The sequence below is a fragment of the Nelumbo lutea genome, chromosome 7, assembly GCF_056320005.1.
Source record: "Nelumbo lutea isolate HS-2025 chromosome 7, American lotus-T2T, whole genome shotgun sequence".
Taxonomy (NCBI): Eukaryota; Viridiplantae; Streptophyta; class Magnoliopsida; order Proteales; family Nelumbonaceae; genus Nelumbo; species Nelumbo lutea.
The window spans coordinates 17,408,595-17,427,123 of NC_142690.1; the positions used below are offsets into that span (position 1 = coordinate 17,408,595).

The 18,529-nt window shown below is 45.4% G+C and overlaps 1 long non-coding RNA gene and 2 other non-coding genes across 3 annotated transcripts; all 3 read right to left on the minus strand.

Moving 5' to 3' along the window:
* Nucleotides 1-1,928: 1,928 nt before the first annotated feature.
* LOC148845393 (uncharacterized) lies at nt 1,929-14,597 on the minus strand. The gene is made up of 4 exons (XR_016101892.1): nt 14,405-14,597; nt 13,866-13,991; nt 11,756-12,020; nt 1,929-2,170 (listed from the first exon to the last, which is right to left on the minus strand). It is a non-coding gene; the product is annotated as an uncharacterized LOC148845393 (long non-coding RNA).
* On the minus strand, nt 14,501-14,605 carry LOC148845394 (U6 spliceosomal RNA). Its single transcript, XR_016102731.1, has one exon. It is a non-coding gene; the product is annotated as a U6 spliceosomal RNA (small nuclear RNA).
* Nucleotides 14,606-15,576: 971 nt separating this feature from the next.
* Nucleotides 15,577-15,679, minus strand: LOC148845395 (U6 spliceosomal RNA). The gene has a single exon (XR_016102720.1). It is a non-coding gene; the product is annotated as a U6 spliceosomal RNA (small nuclear RNA).
* Between the last annotated feature and the right edge of the window lie 2,850 nt (nt 15,680-18,529).

The window sequence follows — 18,529 nt, forward strand, 5'->3', positions numbered from 1 at the left end:
GTTTGGAAGCATAGACACCTTTTGAGACCGATTTTCAAAAAAAAAACGCCCATGCTTCCTAGACCCGTTTTTCACAAAAAAAAAATGCTTGTGCCATGTAGGCAATGAGCAATATTATGTTGTTTGGTAAGGTGATTTTCATCACCGTTTTCATGTATATATTGACTGATAAGCACCACATAGGATACACATCAGTCAACCATTGGGGGAAACGGTTCACCGATGCATGAAATGCCAAATTTGGTGTTTCATGCATTGGTGGGGTCTCGATTTTCGATGCATGCCCGATTTTTTAATAATTGGCAGAACCAAACAATTAGATACATAGGCATTTGGAACTGACGTGGCACCGTTTTTTGAAAAATGGCCATGATTCCAAACATCCCCCTAAATAATCTCATCTCCTAAAGTTTCTCTTGAACTACTTCCATCACTATTCCCTGCTATCTCTTAAATTGTTTCTAACTCCTATCGCATAAATTATCTCTATCTCCTATTTATCCTCTCCCCCACTTTTTATCTACACTAGTAATTAAACACATGCATTGCATATAAGGAAATTTTCTTTATATTAATTACTTGAATTTTAGATATATCATAGTTAAGATAGAAATTAAAAATTAACAAAATCAAACGAAAATTTACTTTATTAGGAAATTTTCTTTATAAAGAAATTTTCTTCTGTATATGTTTCAAATTATCTCACGAAATGGAGGATTTGGGATCTGGGTCCTTAAACTGAATGTTGTTGCGTCTGCCGGCCCTTTTTTTTTTTTTTGTCACCTATCATGGGCGATTGGACAATTTTGGTTATTCCTGTTGCATACTTTAGCGTCAGAATGGCTTCTCTCTCCACAGTCGATAACATACTATTTGTGCGTATGTGTTTTAATTCATTGTTTTAGTTGATCATCCGTTCAGATTACATGCTTGATTCGATTCTTTTCAGCATAGACGATTGTTTTCTAACTTGATTAATATTTGGATTTGTTGTCCAAACTCCACAATGGTTTAGAAGAAGACGAGAAGAAACTGATTAAGATTGGGCCATTTGGAGAGAGAGAGAATATTGGTCACTCGTGGAACGATGGAGGCCAAAGTGGAATTGCACAGATGTTCATTTCTTATGGGTCGGGTGAGATCATTAACACCCTGCAATTTAATTAATTACGTCAACAACGGTGGAAAATTTGTGATGTCCGAAAAACAAGGCAGACTTCTTGGATCAAAATTCCGTGCCGTGAGTAAGAGGCCCCATTTTAAAGGATTTACAATAATTAGTTGTTTGCTATCATTCTATTTCTCGCTAGCATATATTTCCCAATTAATACCCATTCAGGTTTGTTTTTATAAATGCAACCAAACGCAGCCCTAATATTAAGCCTCTTTGTTGTACGGTTGTACCTGTAGCTAGCTGTAGTTTCTTATTTGGGTCAAGGGACGTTATGATCGATGATAATTCTGGTTTGACTACACTCTCGTTTGGTAGTTGGTAAGGGATTTGTTTCTTGGTACAAATTGATCCGGCACAAAACAAAAGCATAATATTTGAATTCCATCTGATCTGAAAGATACCTTCCCAGCAGAGGCTTTTTGTTTTACCTTATCTTACCTGCAAGCTACATGGGACATGGCGGTTCATAAGAAGTTCCCAAGATGGATAATTACTTCAGTGGAATCAAGTCGTGCCGTGGTACTAGGTTGAAATGGACGTCGCATGGAATATGTGAGATTCTTGCTTGTAGGGGTCTCAACTGCACTGGATTTGGTCCAATCCGGTCTAGTATAAATCCCTTACCAATGAACCAGGCCCAATCCGATCCAATGAATATTTTGGACCATTTTGAACTGGTACAATTCAATGTCCCAATTCAAACCTGTTCCATTACACCTGTATTTTTATCTTGTATCAATGGATCCGATATTAATTCCATCTAACCCAATTTAATATAAATCCATTATGTATAAACTAGGTCCAATCCAATCCAATAAATACTTTGGACCATTAAGTCTGTACGGGTCTTTTTTTTTCATTTTATAGAAATATCTGATGGATGCTCCAAATTGAAAAAAGTATTCTTCCTTCTTGCAAGGCAGCTAAGTTCAATAGATAGACAACTGGAATCAGTGATCAGCAGAGCAGAGCAGAGATAACTTTAATCAAATGTACCTGCATGAGAAAGGAGTTCAGGGGTTTTTTTATTTCAGTCTTTTAATATTGCAACCATGGCAATTCATTGGTTTATATGATAAAGGAGTTCAGGGGCTTTTCATTTCAGTCTTAGGGGCTAATGTTGTAAACTTTTAATCTCTGGGTGGGTGTTCCGCCTTTTTGATTCATACATATATACTTTTAAAAAAATAAAAGGAAAGAAAAATCACTTATATTGATGAGGTTTACAAGCAGGATACTAGCACTTTAGTCAGGTTCTTGGTGTCTTGAAAGAGAAGAGAAGAGTAGTGCCAATTAGGCCTGTAAACAGATCAAATTCAAATCGAATCAAGCCTGATTCGAATTAGAAGCCAATTATAAATATCAATATCCGAATTTAACTTGATCTTCGACGGATATCAAATATATCAATTCAAATTTGATTTCGATTATTAAATATGTTCGGGTCATGGTTGAGCTAGTCTTGCGAGACACGTGGCTGCCCAACTATTGCCCTGCCATGTCATCTTAACTCGGTCGGGTCGGCTTAGCCCGGCCACGTCGGGTTAGCTCGACCAAACTACGCTATTACTGTGGAACCCCATCTTATCCTTCCAGCCACGTCAACTACATATCATATGGATGAGCACAACTACGGGTAAAGAGGAGTGAGGAAGACGACTCCACTGAGGAATGAGACTCTATCCCGAGTACCTCGGCGGCTAATTTCATCCCGACAACCCCGAAAGCCCAATCCGATCAGGACACAGATCTTCGACTATAAAAAGGTACTCCATGCTCGAGGTAAGGCATCCAACTTCTGAGACCTGCACCGCTACTTAGCTCGGACTGGCATCCTTATAGCTCGGCCCGACCATCCTATCACCTCCTATTGACTTGAGCGTTGGAGTTCTTACCCGGGGATAACTCATCGAGCCTCTGACTTCTATTTCCTTCATCACAGGTCTTGAAATTAACCACCTCGCCTTCTCTTACAACGTGGTGCGCTGCCCCTCCTCTTACAACATGATCCTCGGCAGGCCGACCCTCAAAGCCCTGTAAGCCGTAGTCTCAACATACCACATCGCCATGAAATTAACCAAGTATGGCATAGGGGTGGTGCGTGGGGACTAGAAAATGATGCAACATTGCTATCAGTTATCCTACCGAGGACTACGTCCAGTAACCAAGACATTGATGGCGGAAGCATATGACCTGCGTGACAAAGTGAAGGCGTAGCGCGGCCGACCTGTGGAAGACCTCGTCCAGGTCCCCTTATTTGAGGAAGACCCCGAAAAGACAGTCCAAATTGGCTCCCTGCTAGGCGACCACCTCCGAGAGAAACTTGCTTGACTACTAAGGAATAATGCAGACATGTTTGCTTGGTCGGCAAAGGACATGCCTAGAATCGATCCCGAAGTTATCATACATCGGCTGAACGTCAACCCTAGTTACCGACCTATGAAGCAAAAGAAGAGAAACTTCGCCTCAGAGCGGTGGCAAGTGATCGGTGAGGAAGTACAAAAGTTGCTCAATGCCGGCTTCATTAGGGAAGTCAAATACCCCGATTGGATGGCCAATGTAGTAATGGTGAAGAAGGCCAACAGAAAGTGGATGATCTACATCGACTTCACCAACCTAAATAAGGCCTATCCCAAAGATAGATTTCCCCTTCCTCAGATCGACCAGCTCGTCGACACAACAGCAGGACATGAGCACCTAAGCTTCATGGACGCCTTCTCAGGTGACAACTAGATCCGGATGGACCCGGACGACCAAGAGCGAACGAAATTTATCACTGACTACGACCTGCACTGTTATAAGGTAATGCCCTTTGGCCTCAAAAACGTCGGTGCTACCTATCAGCGGCTGGTGAACGAGGTATTCAAAGAGCAACTTCGTAGGAATGTGGACGCGTATGTCAACGATATGCTCGTGAATAGAAAAAAGGCCGAACACCACCTAGCCGACCTCCGTGAAGTCTTCGACACACTTAGAAAGTACAAGATGAAGTTAAACCCGACCAAGTGCGCCTTCGGGGTTGGCTCCAACAAGTTTCTGGGGTTTATGGGTAACATAGAGAGGAATCGAAGCAAATCCGGAAAAGATAAAAGCTGCTCTTGACATGCCATCCCCCCGGTCCCACAAAGAAGTGCAACGGCTCACCGGGAGAATAGCTGCCCTTGGCAGGTTTATGTCTAAGTCTGCGGACCAGTGCTTCCCCTTTTTCAAAGCTCTCAAATGGCCAAAGGACTTCCATGGGACAGAAAAGAGTGAGCAATCTCTCTAGGAGCTAAAGTAATACCTGAGCCCGCCACCCCTCCTAACTAAGCCGAGCCTAGGGGATGAGCTATTGCTCTACCTCTCGGCCGGGGATGAGGTTGTCAGCTCAGTATTGGTCAAAGAAGAGGACCGAGTATAGAGGTCGATCTACTACACCAGCAAGGTCCTCAATGGCGCAGAGACCCAGTACTCCAATCTCGAAAAGTTGGCTCTGGCCCTCGTCACCGCAGCCCGAAAACTCAGACCCTACTTTCAGGCCCACAGCGTGCGAGTACTCACTAGCCAGCCCCTCTAGCAGGTGCTACAAAGACCAAAAGTGTCGGGCCGCCAAGTTAAGTGGAGTGTAGAGCTAGGTGAATTTGACATCAGGTACGCTCCCTGACCAGCGATCAAAGCCCAAGCCTTGGCAAACTTCATCGCTGAATGTACATTTATCGTAGAGGAATCAGCCCCATTGCCCCCGGCATGGACCCTCCATGTCGGTGGCTCATCGAATCAGCAGGGCAGCGGCGCTAGCCTTATCCTCCTCGGCCCGAACGACGTAGTGTTGGAACACGCCCTCATGTTCAAGTTCAAAGCATCTGACAATGAGGCTGAGTATAATGCCCTGAGTGTTGGGCTATGCCTTGCTTTAGGCCACGAGGCATGACGGATCAAAGCCTTCAGCAACTCTCAGCTCGTGGTCAACCAAATCCACGACCAGTTTGAGGCTCAGACTCCCTCAATGGTGAGGTACCTACAAAAGGTGTAGGAGCTCATTCAGCAGCTCAAGCACTTTCAAAGCTCGCCAGCTCGCCATAGATCCCTCAAGCCAAGAATACTCGAGCTGATGCCCTTTCAAAGCTCGCCAGCTCGCCACAGACCGACCTTGACTCAACTATCCAGCTAGACTGGCTAGCCCAGTCAAGCATTGCACCATCAACCGTCCTCATCCTTCTAGTGCAACATGGCTCATCTTGGATGGACCCCATAATCGAGCATCTTCGACAGGGCACCTCCCTAGAGGATAGGGCAAAAGCAAGAATACTCCAACACAGAGCAGTTAGGTATTGCCTGATACAGGGTCAACTCTACCGTCGTTCCCACACACTTCCCTACTTGAGGTGCCTCCCCCCATCCGAGGCAGACTATGTCCTTAGGGAAATACATGAGGGCATTTGCGGAGATCACCTTGGCACGCACACACTAGCCCATAAGGCGCTCCGACAGGGGTATTTCTGGCCGACGATGAAGTAGGATGCCGCCTAGTTAGTCCGAAAGTGCGATAGTTACCAATGACACTCTAATCTACATCACCAGCCTGCAACTCCTTTAAGACCGACCACCAACCCATGGTCGTTCGCCCAATGGGGGATGGACATCCTCGGCCCCTTCCCCACCATAGTTGCACAGAAGAAGTTCCTTCTCATAGCAGTAAACTACTTCACGAAGTGGGTAGAAGCCGAAGCCCTGGCACGCATCACCGCCCACAATGCCCGGAACTTCCTTTGGCAGGGAATCATCTACCGCTTCGGTATCCCGCGTGTGCTCATCACAGACAACGGAACACAATTCACCGACAAGAAGTTCAAGGCCCTCTGTGCCGGCCTAGGGATCGATCACTGGATTACCGCAGTACACTGACCTCAGAGTAACGGGCAGACCGAGGTAACCAATCATATCCTACTACATGGCCTGAAAAAACACCTGGATCAGTCCAAGGGAAGGTGGGTTGAGGAGTTGTCGAGCATTCTCTGGGCTTACAGGACGACCTCATGAACTGCCACCGGAGAGACCCCATTAGTATAACCTATGGGGCCGAGGCCATGATTCCCGTCAAGATAGGTTCTCTAACCCTTCGGACCGAGCTCTTTGACGAGGGACAGAATGACGAAGATCTACGCACGGAGTTAGACTTAGTAGAAGAAGCTCGGGACCGAGCACATGTGAAGATGGTTGCACAACAGCAAAAAATGGCACGGCATTACGATTCTAAGGTAAGGAGATGTGAATTCAAGACAGGCAATTTCATTCTACGCAAAGTCAGTCCCCACACCAAGAGAAGGGAAGCTCGGACCAAACTAGGAAGGGTCGTATGGGGTCACCAGAGTCCTTGGGCCAGGTACTTATAGACTTGAAGGCCTTGAGAGTCGACCAATACCGAGGAGTTGGAACTCGGGAAACCACAGGATGTACTACCAGTAGACCCATAAGCAATAAAAGTCTCCTTTTAAAATACTTCATCGACCCAGAGGCACGCCCACAACAACCGCACACACTACACACGCACATGCTAAGTCGCACTGCCAACTGAGCTAACTCCGCCGATCCCCAAATGGCTGAGCCCATTGCGCCCACCTCGACAACACATTGCCAAGCAAGCTACCCGACTCATCTGCCAACGACTGAGCCTAAACGTGGAGGAAGAACACCTCCGCCCACTAAGGCCTTAGGGCGGTCAAGGAATTCCGCACTGCCACCAACTTAACGGCTAAGCTAGCTAGGAAACGGCTAGCCCTAGAAGGGCGCCAAAGTTTCCCGATACCAGAAATTGAGTGTCCCACGGTTGAGAGCTCAGAAACCAAAAGATCTCAAACAATGGTAACCTCGGTCAGCAGAAGACTGGGGATGCCGAGGCATAGCCCGGCTGGCTACACCTCAGCCAATTTTAACCTCGGTTAGCACAAGACTGGGGACGCTGAGGCATAGCCCGGCCGGCTACACCTCGGCCAGCACAAGATTGGGGACGCCAAGGCATAGCCTGACCAGATACACCTTGGCCAACAGTAACCTCGGTTAGCACAAGACTAGGGACGTCGAGGCATAGCCCAGCCGGATACACCTCTGCCAATGGTAACCTCGGTCATCACAAGACTGGGGACGCCAAAGCACAGCCCGAGCGGCTACACCTCGGCCAATGGTAACCTCGGTCAGCACAAGACTGGGGATGTCGAGGCATAGCCCAGCTGGCTACACCTCGTCCAATGACACCTTGGCCAACACAAGACTGGGGACGCCAAGGCATAACTCGACCGGCTACACCTCGGCCGGCGCAAGACGGGAGATGCCGAGGCTTAGCCTGGCCCGCCATGCCTCAGTCGGCTATACGCCGACTAACAAACTAGAATCGTAAAGTACAAAGAGGACACCCAAAACATAGCCCGACTTGACCCACACATTAGCCCGACCGGTCACACCTTGTCCAGTGAAAGAAAAATTGTAAAAGTAACAAGATGTCGAGGCGTACCTCGGCTCAACACGTGTAATAGCCCGCTAGGAATGCTTCGACTAGAAAAAGGAAAATGCAGATGCACAAGTATAGCAACAACAATAGGCATAGTCACATGAAGAAGAACTTATATTCAACTTAAGATGGTCCATTACATCGTTTAAGGTTTGGCATACCGAGCCAACACAAAAAAAAAAAAAAAAAAAAAAAAAAAAACAAAAAAACAAACACAGGAAATAATGAACATAGGAGGTTGTCAATCAGTCCTCGGCGATAGAATCAGTAGCACCAAACAACAACTTCGACCTCATCCTCAACTCCCTCGATGGACCCTTGCGGAGAATTGGGGTCAAAGGCATCCTAGCCTTGCAACTCAACGGCCAACTCCGGGTGATAGCGAAGGATCCTTCGTCGAAAAAGGTTGAACCCAGTCGCAAAGGAAGCCTTGGCATACTCATCCATGTGCAGTTGCATCTCCTCCGATGCCTTGTACTCGTTGATGGCTTACTTAGCGGCCTCCTGCCTCAGCCTGTTCTGCTCAGCCTTGAGCTCGGCGATCTCCCGCTTCAACTCCCAGACAAGATCAGCCTGCTTAGCCATTTGCACCTTTAGATCGGCCACCTCCCTCTCCAGTGTGGCCGATCGCTCCCCGACAACCTGGAGCTCGGCCAACTAGGCCTTCTGCCATAGATATTCGAAGTGTTCCTGTTCGTATGATGATCGAACATCTCGGAGATGATCAACCAGCGCGACCGCCACGTAAGCATTCTGTAGACAAATATGATAAGTACACCGAAAAAGAGGGCAAAAACACAAGGAATAAGAAGAAGATGATTTACATGGGCAGCAAACCAAAGCAGTGCACATTCCAAGGCTCCATTACCAACCCCAACCGACTCCCGAGCTATGGACATGGTCATGATTCTCCGCAGTAGCTACTGGGGAACCCCGGGCGACTCCAGATTATCATCTACGCGAATCGACCACCTCGACACGTGGAGACCCGAGCTGCTTTCCGCCTCAGTTACTGACGCACCCGCAGGACGACAGACCCCTTCGGGGTCAACCATGACAACGTCGTCCTCCTTGACCTCTCATTGTCGAGCTCTTCTTCGCCGACGAGCCACCCTATCTTCGTATTGTGGCCGCTCTTCTGCCTCGAAACAAGCTTCTGATTGCACACTGGCTCGTTCTTGCCTTTGTCGGAGTGCCTTCATCTGATGAACAATTTCTTCCTCGCTGGCCATACTCACACCTACAACATAGGAGGCCCAAGGTAAGTACAAGGAAGGCAAGATAAATTTAGTTCGGCAAACAAAAGTAAAAGGAAACAGATCGGCCACCCTTTCCATCAACCTGACAAGCATCACCATCTCCGAGCATGTGTACGCGATAACGTTGATTTCGTGGATCATACTCAGGGCTGACCTCTCCTCCCAAGTAAGCGCCGACCATTGGGGTTGTGGCAAAGACGCCCTCGGCCCCCGCAACTCAGTAGGAAAAGGAGACCCCTAGGGATTCACACAAAGAAGAACGCCTCCTTCTAGTGCTTCATAGAAGAAGGGACCCCGACCAACGACCGAATGTTCTGCGGGTGGAGAAGTAATAGTACCCTTGCTGGTGGTGTTTGAGTTGGAGCATAAAACTCACCATCCCCAGGGTCAGTTCAATATCGCAGACGGTACAATAGGACATAAGGTCGAGCAAAAACCTAAAGGAGTTCGGCATCAGCAGCACCGACAACACCCTGTACCAATTTAGCACCTTGGTGAACCCCTCACTCAACGGGAAGCTCAGCCTAGCCTCCAAACTATGTTCATAAACACACAGCTCACCGGGCTGAGCATCAGTGACCATCTCCCTGGGCAGCGAACACCTTATCTGGTATTCCACGGGAATGGCATATGTAGCTTGGATCCAAGCCATATCCTCGGGCGTCGACACTTAGGGCGTGGTACCGAACTGGCGACCTACCCAAAGAGGAAGCTCCGTCTCCATCCTAGAGGTACTAGCCTCGTCATCCTCAATTTCGACAGCCATGAAGTCTCTCAGCTCAGGCTCGTAGGTCGAGCCACAAGAAGAGCTAGAACTAGAACTACTGGAGGACCCAGATGAGGAAGAGGACCGATGAGATGTAGAGGACATATCGAGCAATTTGTGAATCTGAACAACAAAAGCTACCGAGCTATCTGCCGAGCTACCCACCGAGCTTTCTACCGAGCTATTCGTTGAGCTGTCTACCAAACTATGTGACCAAAAAATCTACCGAGTAGTGGATGACCAAACTCTTGCAAGCGATACTGAGGATAGGGAAGGGGGAGACCCCTTTTCCCTTTTATAACTATCAGGGGCACAAACCGAGGAGAGATCAATGGTGTAGATGAAGCACCACTAACAACGCCTCGAAAGGCCAACAGACGTGACCAATAACATACGAGAGGAAGCCTCGAAAACCGAAGTGGCACTCTCGGCAGGCAGCGGTTGCACCCATTAATTGCACCAGTTCAGCTACTGTACTGGTCCAACCTTTGACGCGGAGACCCGTCGTACCGGTCCAGCCTTTGATGCAAATCCTCGGCTAGGCCACTCAAATCCTCGGGCTAAGCGGCTTAAGGCCACAAGGCCGTGCAATAGTCTAGCCGAGCATTCCCCCTCCTCGACAGTACAACCGGGGGCGTGGTTCGGTAACTAAAAATTCGGTTCTTATTTAAGCTCTACATCCGACGATTGGAGGATTCCTCGACAATGACCAACACAACACAGACGATACGCATGCTCGAAAGTTCCTCAGCCGAGCAACGAACCTAGAAAACACCATTCCTCGACTTCAGAACTAGGGGAGTGGTGTTTAGGTCATGGCTGAGCTGGCCCTGCGAGACACGTGGCCGCCCAACTATCACCCTGCCACATCATCCTAACTTGGCCGGGTCGGCATTGCTCGACCACGTCAGCCTAGCCCGGCCACATTGGGCTAGCTTGGCCACGTCGGGCTAGCTCAACCAAGCTACGCTATTACTATGGAACCCCATCTTATCCTTCCAACCACGTCAACTACATGTCATATGGATAAGCACAACTACGGGTAAAGAGGAGTAAGGAAGACAACTCCTCTGGGGAATGTGACTATCCCGGATACCTCGGCGGCTAACTTCATCCCGACAACCCCGGAAGCCCAATATGAACAAGAAACGGATCTTCGGCTATAAAAAGGTACTCCATGCTCGAGGTAAGGCATCCGACTTCTGAGACCTACACCACTACTTAGCTCGGACCGGCATCCTTATAGCTCGGCCCGACCATCCTATCGCCTCCTACTGACTTGAGCGTCGGAGTTCTTACCCGAGGATGACTCCTCGGGCCTCTGACTTTTTTTCCCTTGATCACATGTCTTGAAGTGTGGCCTCGTCCTTGTAGCTTGGCCCCGCCCTGCTAGCAAGGACTATCTGATTGTCCTCCTCGGTTCGTGCACCACCTCGGATTGAGCAGCATCAAAATTGAATATTCGATTCGATTTGATTCGAATTCGACCGATTGACTTTTCAAATATGAGTTCGAATCCAAAGCAGATATCAAATAGATACTGTATACATTTTGAAGTGTGGTTTAAAGCAAGCACCATGACATTCCATCTTCATTGTTATAGAGTTTCTAGCTTAAGAGGAATCTCATGGAATGTCGTGATATTTAGCATGATAACATCACCTAGATTTTTCTCTTAAAAATGTTTTTTTTTATCAGAAATTATGATCAAGAAAGATTTTATTAAAATTGAGAAGTAACACGATCCGTGTTATCTAGAGATCCTAATAACAGGGGAAAGAATACAGCATGTGAAGGAATTAATCTAAAAAATCTACATCATAACCAAAAACCAAAAAACCAGTAAATCATTATCTAAATCACTATCAGAAATTTGTGATCTGAAAATTTTAGCATAGGAAAAGAGCTAAAAAATCTAAATCACCAACTCATTAGAAGAAGAGCTGAAAAATCTAAAAAATTTTAGAATAAGAAAAGAGCTTAAAAATCTAAATCACTATCTCATTAGAAGAAGAGCTGAAAACTGAAAATTTTAGAATAGGAACCAATCTATAAGATTGTAATCAAATTACCTTGAGAAAAGTGGTAGGGGATGGTGGCAGGTGTGGGTTCCCAGCGGTGCGAATGCGATGGATTCCCGACGGCAGTCGTGAGGTGCAGCACAAGACAGGTGATGCTGGACAGTTGATGCCTGAGGGTTGCTTGAGCTTGAACAGCGGCGAATGTGCAAAGGAGACAGCATTGAGCTTGAGCTATGGCCGGTGATCGGTGCTCGACCGCTATCACTGACGCTGCTGTTGGTGATGGTGGTTGCTTGGGCGACGATTCGCTGTCTCTCTAAGACCAAGAAAAAAGAGATAGAGGTAAGAGGAAAGATGAGATGAGCGACGATGGTGATGAGGGGCGATGATCGGTGACGGACCAATGGTGGTTGCTCGGGCGATGTCCGGCGATGGCAAAGGGAGTGATGGAGGTCGGAGGGTTAGGGTTTTACTTTAGGGTTTTGAGAGGTAATTGATAAGGAGCTTCATTCGAATGAAAGAGTTTGATTTTGAGATTTTCGAACTCATTAAGTCATTTGCTATTTTTTATCTTCTTTTTTTTAATCTTTATATTATAATATATATATATATATATATATATATATATATATATATATATATATATATATATATATAATGGTTCGGATATTCATCGGATCATATCAATATATATCGAAATTCGATTCAATTATACCAAATGTCGGATTCAAATTCGGATTTTCAAATACCATTTACAGGCCTAATTCCAACCATTCTTATACAAATGTGTAGTGGCATAGGCCATGAGCTACTCAGAATGGCTCCACAAGTACCTCTGCAAGAAATTTTAGTCTGTCCCAATATTAAAATGGAATTTACATAACCAGACTAGTAGTGAAGTGGTACATGCAATGCTTCTATTTGCAATAACCTCACTCATTATAGTTGCCTATCATTCCCAAATTTTATATTGTTCTAAATTCTACACATTTTGCTAGTGAAGACTAACAATATAAACATAGCCAAATGGCTAAAACATGATCTACAGAAGTTTTACTCAGCCAGCCTATTTTATATTGATTTTTCCACATCCATGAATTCCTCAAATTATATTAAAGGTCTTCTAATAACCATACTAATTCAGTGTGTAGTCAATCTGTAGGTAGTTAGCTGGGACCCCAGCACTGAAACTCTCTGCACACAAAACAATTAAATGGAGAAATATCGCAGTCAATTCAAGCACAGGGAAACAGGAAGTTTGGGTATTAATTGTCTCATCTCATGTTCTCTTTGATGCATTGCACATGAGACGCTTTAAAGAATGTCAGCAGTCAGTTTAGATAGAGACAGGGAATCCAAAATATCTTGTATTGTGTCATCTCATTTGAAAAAAGACAGCAAAATTAAATTCAACCTCATATCATTGCATCCGGTATCAATTCTACAAACATGGGTCATTGCTTGGTGCGATTCTTTTTATTTTATTTTGCTGCGAAATTGCTGGTGCAATGTTAAAATCTCAGGCTGAGACTAGTAAGAATATAGGTTTGAGTCTGTGAGCAGCAACTTTATGCCAGGAAAAAACAAAGGTTAGTTGCATATCCAATCCACTCTTCCTAAGACCCTGGATAGCTAGACCAGAATTCTGAAATGGGTCTCTTCTCAACTCTACTCTGATGTGAGAGGGTAATGTTGAACTGCTAAGAACAACTTAATAGATTTTGACCATTTGGAAGACATCTGGAATGAAATAATTTAAAGGGAATGCAAATCCATTGAAGCGTACATCAAAGGTTCATTATCAATCATGATTTGGCAGTGAAAGCCACATAGGATTGTCATTAAAATTTGTTTGGTATAAGAGCCACAAATTAAACAAAATCAGTAATATTGCATTAACAATGTATCTTAATTGATATACAGAAAACAAACATCCATAGTAAGCATTTTTAGCTTCAACTGAAGTCAGAATATTCCAACCACCAATTAGATACAGAATTACAGAGAGAAGCAGAGAAGCAATAGTCAAGAATATATTGAAGAGTACACAATATTAAATTCCAAAAATCTAAGAAATTAAGTATCCCTGATGATTTTATAATTTAGAATGCATCTAAAAAGCAAACACAAGAGTAACAATAACAAGAGTGACAGAACTAACCTCAGAGAATGCCGAAAAGGACTAACATGCACGAGGAATAGCAATTTGGATCAGTGAACTGGATACAGACCTAACCTCAGAGAACAACGGCGCCTTCTGAACATGATGCCTCAGCTTTTTGGTATCCTGAAGCAGAAAGAAAAGAATTTGTCATACAAAATAGCATAACGCCGATAGATCTTACATTCTTAGCAAATTGCATGTAAGGCAAATAAATAAAAGCAGATATCACGAACAGAATCATCACATCACTATCTATCTTTTCCGCCAAAAAAGGAAAACAAATAAAATGAATGCTTTCAGTTTTGCTTATTCGCAAATTCTGAAATGGTACGAAAAAATCCAAAAGAAAAAAAACTTATCCCCGTTCGTCTTAAAACAAAAGCAGTATACTCTGTTTCACAGCCCTAAAACATGGATTTCTGAATGAGAACAATTTTAACAAGAAAATAAATACAGAAATTGAAAATTTTAAAGAGTTTCAAGCTCTAGAACATTGATTCTGGGAAACAATTGCTCAATCTTGTTTGTTTACTCACGAATTCAGAGAAGGGGTATAAGAAAGCCGAAAAAAAAAACACTAATCCAAATTGTTTCTCGAGCTCCGAAACTTCGATTCAGGGCGGAAATTGAAAAAAAATTTGGACCATTTCTCGATTTGTGCGTGTCATCCTTGCGCAGGGGCCATGCTAATCTTCTCTGTATCGTTCCAATTTTATCAGACGTCTCCGAAGAGAAACCGATATTATTGTGTTGTTGTTAAATCAACCTTCTCGTTTCTTTGTAATTAAGCGATGTGGGATGAAGCTATGATTCTCCCCACAATCACAGACCTAGACAGCCAGATATGAACAGCCCAAACCAGGACTTCAGCTCGGGATCCAGTTATCGCCATCCGTGTGACGACTGACAAGCTCTTCTTGCAATGTAAGGTGGGCTAGACGATCAACGAGTCAACCCAAACTGGCCCGTGAATTAGCGCATGAAGAATGAAGAAGGGAAATTTTTCTTGTTGAATGGATGAAGAATGGAGTTCTTATCACCCTATAAAAGAACAGATTTCAAAATCCTTGAAACTATTTTATGTCAAATGTTTATCGTGTTTTCAATTCAACCATCTTGTCTTTGTTGTTAAAACAAACAGCTGATAATCAAGATGACGAATTTATACCAGTAACTTATCAATATAATAAAGCCATTACTGAATGCTGGACCTGGCTATGTGGGATCATGATCAACAGGATGCACGAGCAAAATAACATAACGCCAATAAAGTTAAGATTTTTAAGAAGCAGAATGCAAATAAAGTTGATAAAGAGATATCATTAACAGTGAACATCCATGCCCAGTTTTACATTACAGTTTGTTTGAACACCTATCTTTTCCGCCAAAAAAAGGAGAAAATAGCGCCTTCAATCTTCTTTTACTCACGAATACAGAAAAAAGGACACAAGAAAGCCAAAAGAAAAACTTATAACCAAATTCATTTTCAAACTAAACCCAGAACTATACTCATTTCTCAATGAGAGCAGAAAGAAAAACTTAACCACATTCCTTCTCGAGCAAAACCCAAAACAATACCCTGTTTCTCAGCCCTACAGGCATGAGTTCTGGAATTGAATAATATTAACGACAACAACAAAATGCAAAAAAGGAAAAATTTTCAGAACGTGAAGCTCCGAAACTTCGATTCAGGGCGGAAATTGAAAAAAAAAATTTGGACCATTTCTCGATTTGTGCGTGTCATCCTTGCGCAGGGGCCATGCTAATCTTCTCTGTATCGTTCCAATTTTGTCGGATGTCTCCGAAGAGACGACCATGCTATTGAGTTGTTGTAAAATCAACCTTCTCATTTCTTTGTAAGTAAGCAATGTGGGATGAAACTCAACTGAGGGCCTGTTTTAAGGCCCATTACCTATAGCATGGCTCAAATGAGGGACTTTGGACAGTGTTTCACTCGTGGCTTGCGAGTTGCGACTGTGAGGCAGAAACTCAAATGAGGACCTGTTTTAGGGCCCAATACCTAAAGCAGGGCTCGGTGATCTCTTCTCCTAGTCTAGCTGCATCAATACGTTGCAGGGCAGCCACCGGATAATGGTTGGGTGAGGTCAAACACTGATGTGATCCCATCCAGCTCCATCATCACCACATTGCCAGCAACAACCAGGAAAATCTTTCTATGCCGTTTTTTATCTTGTTTGATCCGAGGTGTTTTGAACGAAGGTCGCAGTTAGATGATTAGTGCTGTTTGTGGGAATCATAGACCGTTCTACAAGCCGATCTACAGAAAGCCATCCCAAACCCTCTTTTGTGCTATCAAGAAAGATGTCAAGAAACGTATCCAACTGTTCTAGAAGTTGATCCCGCTTTCACCACCGCATCCCCATGCATTGCGAACTTCAACAACAGCCTCAGTCGTAGACCACGATCAACCCCACCTAGTTCCAAGCAATGCAACAGAAGGTCGACCTGATCTTAGTGATGATGCAAACACTGGGATCTACAACACAACCTCCTCAGACCGTCCCCCCTCCTGCCCCAACGCTTATTGTGGCCATCCTCGCTCTAAGGACCCCAAAAAGCATCGATCGGACAAGGGCGTGGCACAATCTGGCCAAGAAAGGTAACAGTTGTCAAGAAGATCGAACTCCTCAGCCCGGTCTCGTGGACGTAACAGCCGTTGGAAGATGCACCATTCTACCCGAGTTTCGATGAAAAAAAGGCTCGGCAAAAGGTCATGCAGCCGCTGGTTTCCATCGCCGAATCCAGATTGGTTAAGGATCGCCTAGCGGCACCCAAGAATGAAAGGACCATGCACGCTGCCTTGAACAATAGGGCACAAAAATCAGGGAACTCAGACAATGCCTAACCAAGTTGGAACACAGCCAAGCTGAAAGAAGTACGACTCCTCCCATGGTCCGGCCCGCGGAACCCAACAACCAACCCGCCAAAGAGCTAGTCTTCAGCCAAGAAATTGTGGACGAGCTCCCTCCAACCGGCTGGCAAGCTCCACGATTTGAAAGGTATGACGGAGCCACAGACCCCAATGGTTGCCTTAAAGGATTCAAAGCTCAAATGATGTTGAACGAACTATCCGAAGGCTTGATGTGCAAAGCTTTCATAGCAACCCTCAAGGGAGTGGCTTTGACGTGGTACTCCTCCCTTCCCCCGTGCTCCATCTCCTCTTGGGAGCAGTTGGAGAGCCAGTCAGATGGCCCAAAAAGATGAAGTCCCAGAACAACAAGAGGAATAGGGACAAATACTATGATTTCCATCGAGACCATGGCCACGAGACAGGCAACTGTCATGACCTACACCATCACCTCGAGGACCTGATCAGGTACGAATACCTCAGGGGCTTTATTGACATCAAGGAGGACAAGCCAATGGAAGAACCATGCCGGATAGACCAACCTCCATCCTGAGCTTCCCCAATCAGAGTCATTGCCGTGATTTTAGGAGCGATGGCCTCTGGAGGGGAGAGCATCTCAGGCCGCAAGGAATATGCGCATCTACTCGAGATCGATGACAAGGAGCAGAAGAGAAGGAGAGAGGATCTGGGTACCTTCACCAACGATGACATTAGGGGGGGCCAGACCCCGCACGATGACGCCCTGGTGATCACAGGCGAGATAGAAAACTCCGAAGTTCGACACATCCTAGTATACATGGGAAGCTCAATCAACATCCTCTTCGAAGAAGCCTTTGAACAGCTTGGCATTGGCAAGGATCGCCTCACCCCGGTCCAGAGAGTACCTCGTGGCTAAAGGGAAAAATCACGTTGCCCCTGCTAATCGGAGATGGTGATATAACAACCATGACAATGGTGGAGTTTATCGTCACCCGGTGCTTCTTGTCCTACAATGATATCCTTAGATGACCGACCTTGAATTCTCTATGGGCCTCTGTCTCCACATTCCACCTAGTGATGAAATTCCCGACCCCATACGGAGTGGGCGTAGCACGTAGATACTAGAGTGCAACACGACAATGTTACTTGAAAAGTTGCCGAGGAAAGCGCCAAGCCGCGGAGGCGCTGACAACCGAGAGCATAGACCTGCGGACAAGATGAAGACGCAGTGTGGCCAGCCCATCAAAGACCTCATACATGTGCCTCTCTCTAATGAAGACCCCGAGTAGACGATCCAAGAGGGATCCCTCCTAGAAGATCGTCTCCAGGAAGATCTTATACAGGTGTTGAAGGACAACACCAACGTGTTCGCCTGGTTAGCGGCAAACATGCCGGGGGTCGACCCCAAAGTCATCACCCACCGCCTAAACACCGACCTGTGCTACTGACCCATCAAGCAGAAGAAAAGAAACTCCACCGCAGAACGGTGGCAGGTGATCAACGAAGAAGTCCAAAAGTTGCTGGATACCGACTTCATCCGGGAAGAAAAGTACCCAGACTGGCTGAACAATGTAGTGATGGTGAAAAAGGCCAATGGGAAGTGGAGAATCTGCATTGACGTCACTAACCTAAATAAAGCCTATCCCAAAGACAACATCCCCCTGTCGAGGATTGGCCAGCTTGTCGACGCAACGATAGGGCATTAACTCCTGAGTTTCATGGATGCATTCTCAGGCTACAATCAAATCTAAATGCACCCATACGACCAAGAGAAGACCACCTTCATCACTGATCGAGGATTTATTACTACAAA